The sequence below is a fragment of the Sorex fumeus genome, unplaced genomic scaffold, assembly GCF_029834395.1.
Source record: "Sorex fumeus unplaced genomic scaffold, SorFum_2.1 ptg000033l, whole genome shotgun sequence".
NCBI classification, from domain to species: Eukaryota; Metazoa; Chordata; class Mammalia; order Eulipotyphla; family Soricidae; genus Sorex; species Sorex fumeus.
Genome location: NW_026606090.1, coordinates 13,641,474 through 13,648,779, shown reverse-complemented (window position 1 = coordinate 13,648,779; position 7,306 = coordinate 13,641,474). Strand labels below are relative to the sequence as shown.

General features: G+C 41.4%; 1 pseudogene; it reads right to left on the bottom strand.

The window, feature by feature from the left end:
* Positions 1–402: 402 nt before the first annotated feature.
* LOC130026264 (uncharacterized) lies at positions 403–503 on the bottom strand (annotated as a pseudogene).
* Between the last annotated feature and the right edge of the window lie 6,803 nt (positions 504–7,306).

Below are 7,306 nucleotides of genomic sequence, written 5' to 3'. Positions count from 1 at the left end.
TTACCCCACATCCTCTGAGGGAGAGACTTCCCTCTCTAAGACTATTAGTGTGTGTCCATTATTTGGCCCAGTTTTGAATCTGAGTTTAATACTCATAGGCTTTGTCATGGGGTCTGATCTGCTTTGATGTATGGAAACACCTCTCTTATATTGTAATTATTATATTTATTTAGGGGCTGGAGCGATAGCACAGCGGGTAGGGCGTTCGCCTTACAAGCGGCCAACATGGCCGACCCGAGTTCGATTCCTCCGCCCCTCTCGGAGAGCCCAGCAAGCTACCGAGAGTATTCGATATGCCAGACACAGTAACAACAAAGTCTCCAATGGAGACATTACTGGGCCCGCTCGAGCAAATCGACGATCAACGGGAGGGCCTTTACCTTTACCTTTTATATTTATTTAGAAAGTAAGAGAGACTTCATGAATTTTCAGGTCAGCCTTATGCTGGGGCCTTGTTAATCTGTACAAATTCCATTTTGGTAAATGTGCTGTCAAAAGAACACTTAGATCTTAGTTAGAGATATATAAAGGTGACCACTGCACAGTACGGTGTCATAGAAATACACAGTACGTTCTATGCTTCCAGTTTCCTGAAAATCTCTGTATGGGTCTGGCATAATGACAAACAATATTGCCATTAGACAATGACAATTATTATATTTGGCCTGTTGGTTGTTCATTGTGGTCTTATCCATTACACAGCTTTTATTCTATTAATTATTTGCTATAGAATATACTTTTGTTTTGTATGTTTCCCTTAAAATTCTAGTAAGGAATTAGGACAGAGTTGTTTTTCAAGGTCAATCTGGTGCCTGAACTCTCAAAAATAAGCGCTACAATTCTTTGGCTTTTTTTCCCATTTCTTTCTGTTATTTGGGTCACACTTTGAGGTGCTCAGGGGCTATTCATGGCTCTGCACCCAGGAATTACTCTTGGCAAGATCAGAGGACAATATGGGGTGCCAGGGATTGAACCTGGTTCAGCTGCTTGAAAGGCAAGTGCCTTATCCACTGTACCATCTCTCTGGCCCCCAAAGAGCCACACTTCTAACCATGGACATTCACTTCTAGCCAGAATTGTCACCTCAGACCAGAAAAGGATGATTCTTACTGGTGTTACATAAATGCTTAATGGAAAAAGGCAGTGCTAAAACCAAGTCATGTATATTGAACTTCTGCTTTATGCAGGGCATTTAAGCAATTTAACAAGCATGATCTCAAAATGAATAAAATAAATAAAAAGGATGGTTGCACCAAATCTCTTCAGAACCCCTATATGAGGTTATGTTGTCATGGCAAAGAGTTAGGGGAAGGAATTTGGGATGCTTTGGCTGACATGGCACAGGTGTAAAGTGGAAGGGCTAGGCATTGGGTACCTGCTGTTGCATCCTGGCTTTGAGAAAACTGGGAGGGCTATGCATCTTGCGAGTGCTGAATCAGATGGTTGAGTACTTGCATTTGCTCTGAATGTGGAAAGTCAGCAGAGGGTGTTAGAAATCATACACCTGGCCTCAGAGTCAGAGGGTCAGCCAATGGCAGCAGCATCACTAAAAAGACTATAAAGGAAGAGACACAGAGCTTGCTAAAACACAAGACTGACTCAACCATGGTGTTTGTGTCACATTAAGATAAATTTATAGTCTGATCTACAGTTCGGAGGTGCAGGATGTGACAAAGTCAGAAGCATGACACAAGTTTACAATGTTCATTATTTTGGTCTGGTTCCTTCCTATCAATTAGTCTTTCACCTTCCTCTAATCCAACAACACAGTCCCCCACCTTCCCAGTTTGGCTTCTGGTAGTTACTTTTCAACTCTACCCTGATCTCTCCTCCAGCCCCCAATAAAAAGTTACCTACATGCATCCCATCTGAAAAATAAGGCACCCTCATCACAGAGAGTTGGTAAGGAGAAGGTATTCAGAAGTTCAGGATTATTGTCAGTCCCTTAGAGTAAAAGAGAGTAAAAAAGCTCTGGACACACTATCATTCTATTACTAAAGGCAAAAGGCCCTTCATGCCCTGTTGAATTTAGGAACCTGAGGCTGAAATCTTATGTTAGTATTTACTTTTCCCATAAAGAAGCGAAAGATGCTTACTATGTACCACATGGGGAAGATAAAAGTGACTCTGGAATAGGTTATTTGTGATAACATTCATGTTTAGCAGCTAAAAAATCAGTTAAGAAGATGTAGGGATGAAATGCACAGAAAAGTGTCACATGAATATAAGTACTGACTGCATTAGTCTCTTCATATTTAGATTGAAGTAACACTCAACTTTTTAAAGTGTTCAGGTACTGGAAAAATGAAGTATGAAAAATCAGGCCCTGAATGGAAGTAACTCGTGTAGCATGAGCATATGTGTATGCATACACACACATACCCCTGAATTAAATTTTTGAAAGCATATTGGTAATGCGTGATATCTATAACCACTTTGTCCAGTGCTCACAGGCTGCTTAATTTCACCTTCCACCCTGGCTCCTTCCCTGGTGTCAGCAATTGAGTGGTCTCTAAAAAGCAATAGAAGCAGAATATTGAAAATCTGGTATCTTCAGATGCTAGAAGGAGGACACAACTCCTAGACTCGATCTGGGCTGACTATGGGGGACCTCTCTGTAACTTATTGATTTTTACTTTGGTGTCTGGTATCTCCATTTTGTTGTTGTTGAGAAAGAATTGACTAATAATATTTGAATTCAAGAAGTACAACCTGTTGATTTGATACATTCATAAATTTCAATATGATTATCACCTTTAGCTAATACCTCTATCACCATATAAAAATTATAGTGAGAACACTTTAAGCATCCACTTTACAGTGTACAATATGGTATTATTGATTGTAATCACTGTGCTGCACATTAGATCCCTAAAGTTTATTCATATCTTCTAGTTGCAAACTTATGCTCTATCATGTTGGCCCAATTTCATACCTCTCCCTAGTACAGCCTCTGGTAACCACAGGTTTGGGTTTTTTTTTTTTTTTTTGGCTTTTTGGGTCACACCTGGCGATGCTCAGGGTTCACTCCTGGCTTTGCACTCAGGAATTATTCCTGGCAGTGCTCAGGGAATCATGGAATCATATGGGATGCTGGGAATCGAACCCGGGTCGGCCACGTGCAAGGCAAATGCCCTACCTGCTGTACTATCACTCCAGCCTCTTGCTCTTTGTTTTTATAAATGAACTTTTTAGGTTCCATGTAAAAGTGGTATAAAGTATCTTTCTCTGACTTATCTCACTTTGCATAATGTCCTCAACTATGTTGTCTTAAATGATAGTATTTTCTTCTTTCTCATGGTTAAATAGTATTTCTATCTATTTACATATATGATATTTTATATATAATATACTATATAAGATACTGGGCTGGAGTGATAGCACAGCGGGTAGGGCATTTGCCTTGCATGTAGCCAACATGGCCAACCTGAGTTTGATTCCTTCACCCCTCTCAGAGAGCCCGACAAGCTACCGAGAGTATCTCTCCCACACGGCAAAGTCTGGCAAGCTACCCATGACGTATTCGATATGCCAAACACAGTAACAACAAAGTCTCACAATGGAGATGTTACTGGGCCCGCACGAGAAAATTGATGAACGGGAGGACAGTGACAGTATATAGGATACTATAGATATAATATATACTTTCCAATGTACAACATATACATACTATCATGTAGCACTCTAGTACTGTCCTCCCATTGTTCATAGATTTGCTTGAGTGGGCACCAGTAACGTCTCCATTGTGACTTGTTGTTACTATGTTTGGCATATAAAATACGCCATGGTGAGTTTGCCAGGCTCTACCGTGCAGGCAGGGTACTCTCGGTAGCTTGCCGGGCTCTCCAAGAGAGATGGCGGAATCGAATCAGGGTTGGCAGCGTGCAAGGCAAACACCCTACCTGCTGTGCTATCATATGTATATTCTATCTATAAAATGTTTCAGATGTTTTGGTATATATTTATCACATCTTCTTTCTTACTTGTGAAACTCACCCTAATGGGAGTCTAATCCTAACACACTTTCAAGATCTTCCATTTCTTTTATTCTGAAAACTAAGACTGGTATCCTCTTTTCCACTGTCTAGAATCCTGTTTCAAAGAAGGTGGAATCTCTTGGTTCCCACAGCTTGTTGCTCACATAGTTGCTAGAAGTGGCACTGTTCAGTCTCTAACCACCAGCAGAATCGTTACTTACCAGGATGATATCCCAGTTGTCACATAGCCTTGAATATTGCAAGTAGGTTGGGAATCAGACTTCTCAGGAATCAGCCATGAAGTTGACTCAGCCAAGTCCACCAGTCACGTTTCAACAGGCTTGTGGTCATGTCTGCATGTGACAGAAGCTCTCTACATAGGCGAAACCAATGATTAAATGTGATATTTTGATTTTATGCTCTGTCTAGTGACTATGCCATATATATATGTGTGTATATATATATGTATATATATCTATATATCTGGAACGATAGCACAGCGGTAGGGCTTTTGCCTTGCATGCAGCCAACATGGCCGACCCGAGTTCGATTCCTCCACCCCTCTCGGAGAGCCCGGCAAGCTACCGAGAGTATCTCGCCCGCAAGGCAGAGCCTGGCAAGCTACCCATGATGTATTCAATATGCCAAACACAGTAACAACAAAAGTCTCCAATGGAGACGTTACTGGGTCCACTCAAGCAAATCGATGAACAACGGTAGGACAGTGACCGTGACAGTGATATATATATATATATATATATATATATATATATATAAAATGTGTGTGTAGCACTGTAGCACTGTCCTCCTGTTGTTCATTGATTTGTTCAAGAGGGCCCAGTAACGTCTCCATTGTGAGGCTTGTTGTTAGTGTGTTTGGCACATCGAATACATCACGGGTAGCTTGCCAGGCTTTGCCGTGCAGGCAAGATACTCTCGGTAGCTTGCTGGGCTCTCTGAGAGGGGCGGAGGAATCAAATCCGGGTCTCCCAGGTTGGCCTCGTGCAAGGCATATGCCATAACCATTTGCTATCAGCTCATATATATTATTGTTATGGAGAATTTAGATTTTTTTGTTAACTATTTTGATAGTTGTTGCTGAGAGGGACTAAAAAAGATCTATTGTTTTTACCTGGTAAATGAAATCAAGTCTAGGATGGTTGGTCTTTTCTTGATAAAGTCAAATTCTTAGGCTTTTGTCCGGACTCCAAATGAAGTATTCATCTGAAACCAAGAAGAATTGGACTTCAAATAGAGGGAGGCAAATGGGTGTAGAAATCAAGCACCCTGTCAGTATGGACTGAACCAGGACTGTATGTGACATGGGCAGAATGAGTTTTAAAGGAAAGCAAAGAAGTGGGGGTATACAATTTGGGAGATTGAATTTGGTTTTGTTTGTGTTATGCGCAAAATAAGATTGTGTGGAAACAGAGACATTATCCAAGAAGAATGTTAAGGTAATTTATGTTACTTCCTTTCATCAATTATATTCTGTGTGCTCCGAGTGGAATTGCTTTCCATTGAGTTACAGTCTTTGCACTGCCAGTCTCTATAGAAATGACTCTCTAGAGTAATTTTATAACCTGCACTGACAAAGATATAATTCATACTGTGCTGCCTTTTGTGTGAGCTTTAAAAAAAAAAACAAAACAATACCATGTAGCATTTCACAGTCCTTTTTAAAATTTGACCAAGGAGAGGAAAAATCCATTTCTCCTCCCCACTAAATTATAAATCCAATAGACTTAGGGGAAAAGACAAAATCAGACTTCCTGCTGAGCGGAAAAAAACTTGAACTAGGCACTAGGCACTTGTCTTTTAGGTGATCAGGGAGGCTCTCTGGTTCTACATGAGTTCTGTATGAGAGAGAGAGATAGAGAAAGAGAGAGAGAGAGAGAGAGAGAGAGAGAGAGAGAGAGAGAGACTACTCAGTGTTTTTTCTTTAGAGAATTCCTCAGCAGCAGATGGCTTCCGTTAGGGTCTGGCTGACCTACTTCCCCTGTATTTTCTGGCAGGAAAGCTGGAGAAGAATGAAAGGGAAAAGGCCCTTTGAGGAGGGGGTAGACTTGTCACTAGAGTCCCCTGGCTGCACATGGGAGGCACAAAGGGGTAGAGCCAGTCAGTGACTGATTGAGAACAGGAGCAGTGAGCACCAGCAATGGGAAAGAAACCAGTGACAGGATTTAGGAGAGCTTGAGAGGCCCAGGAGCTAGTCACTTTGGAAAGATGTCGATAAGTAAAGCAGCGTACTGGCCTGCCTCTGACACCCCAATACTCGGTGACTTAACCAACAGCCACTCAACAAGAAGCTTTCCCTGTGCATTGGCAGGAGATTATTACTGAAAATGGCTGATCTGAGGAACAAGCTTGGTGAATCCATTCGTCTGGCTCAGCTGGTATCCAAGGGCAGCAATACACTTTGAGGTCTTGAAATTGATGCCAAACAACTAAACTGTTTTAGTGTTTCTCAGCTGGGGACCATATCACCCCATGTGGGTCACCAGGATAATCCACAGGTTGAAATCACAAAAATGTGGGTGAGGAGCCTACTGCCTGAGACTAGTGTGCAAGTGGAACAGAGGTGTCACAGGAAGGAAACAAGGTTGGAAGGGGAATATGTTGGAAAGGGTTGGGAAGAACTGAACCAGTTTACAGATCCATAAGCTGATTGTACCTGCCACTTTCTCTCTTAAGAATAGGTACTTCTGTTTCCAAAAGAAATTTATCCATTCCCTTCTCTAAATAAGGTGGTTTAGAAACCTTGTAGACCCCAGGCACTCTAACTTTGGGTTTCTGCGAGGCAGTTATAAAATGCATATAAGCAATTGGCTACTCATTTTATTCATATAAGGCCCTGGGTTCTCAGTACTCCGCTGGCCAACTCAGGAAATCTTGTGTCATGAGAAAATCTAAGGTAATGTGAAAATTGTTTCAGAAGTCATAGAATTTTATGGATTGGTAAACTGAAAACAAAAAGGAAAAGTTGAAATAGTGTTGTTTCAATAGTATTTACCCATTTGCTTTATGAAATGTCCATGAACAGATTTTGTCTGGCACAGGATCACGTCAGTGTTGTATAGCCAAAGTGCACTGGGAAGACACCTGTACATGAAGAAATGAGTCTGACTCATTCAGCAATCGAAAAAGTGTGGGACTGGAGCATGAAACATCTCAGTGTGGGCTTAAAAATGACTTAAAGAATTTGGGCATCTTTTAGATAACCAGAGAGGCACGAAGGGCGAGTAGGGTTTTGTCACTTCCTGAATGGGCAGTGTCAGGAAGTGAGGTTATTCTGATTGGCTCTCTTCATAATCCCTATCACGGTTTGC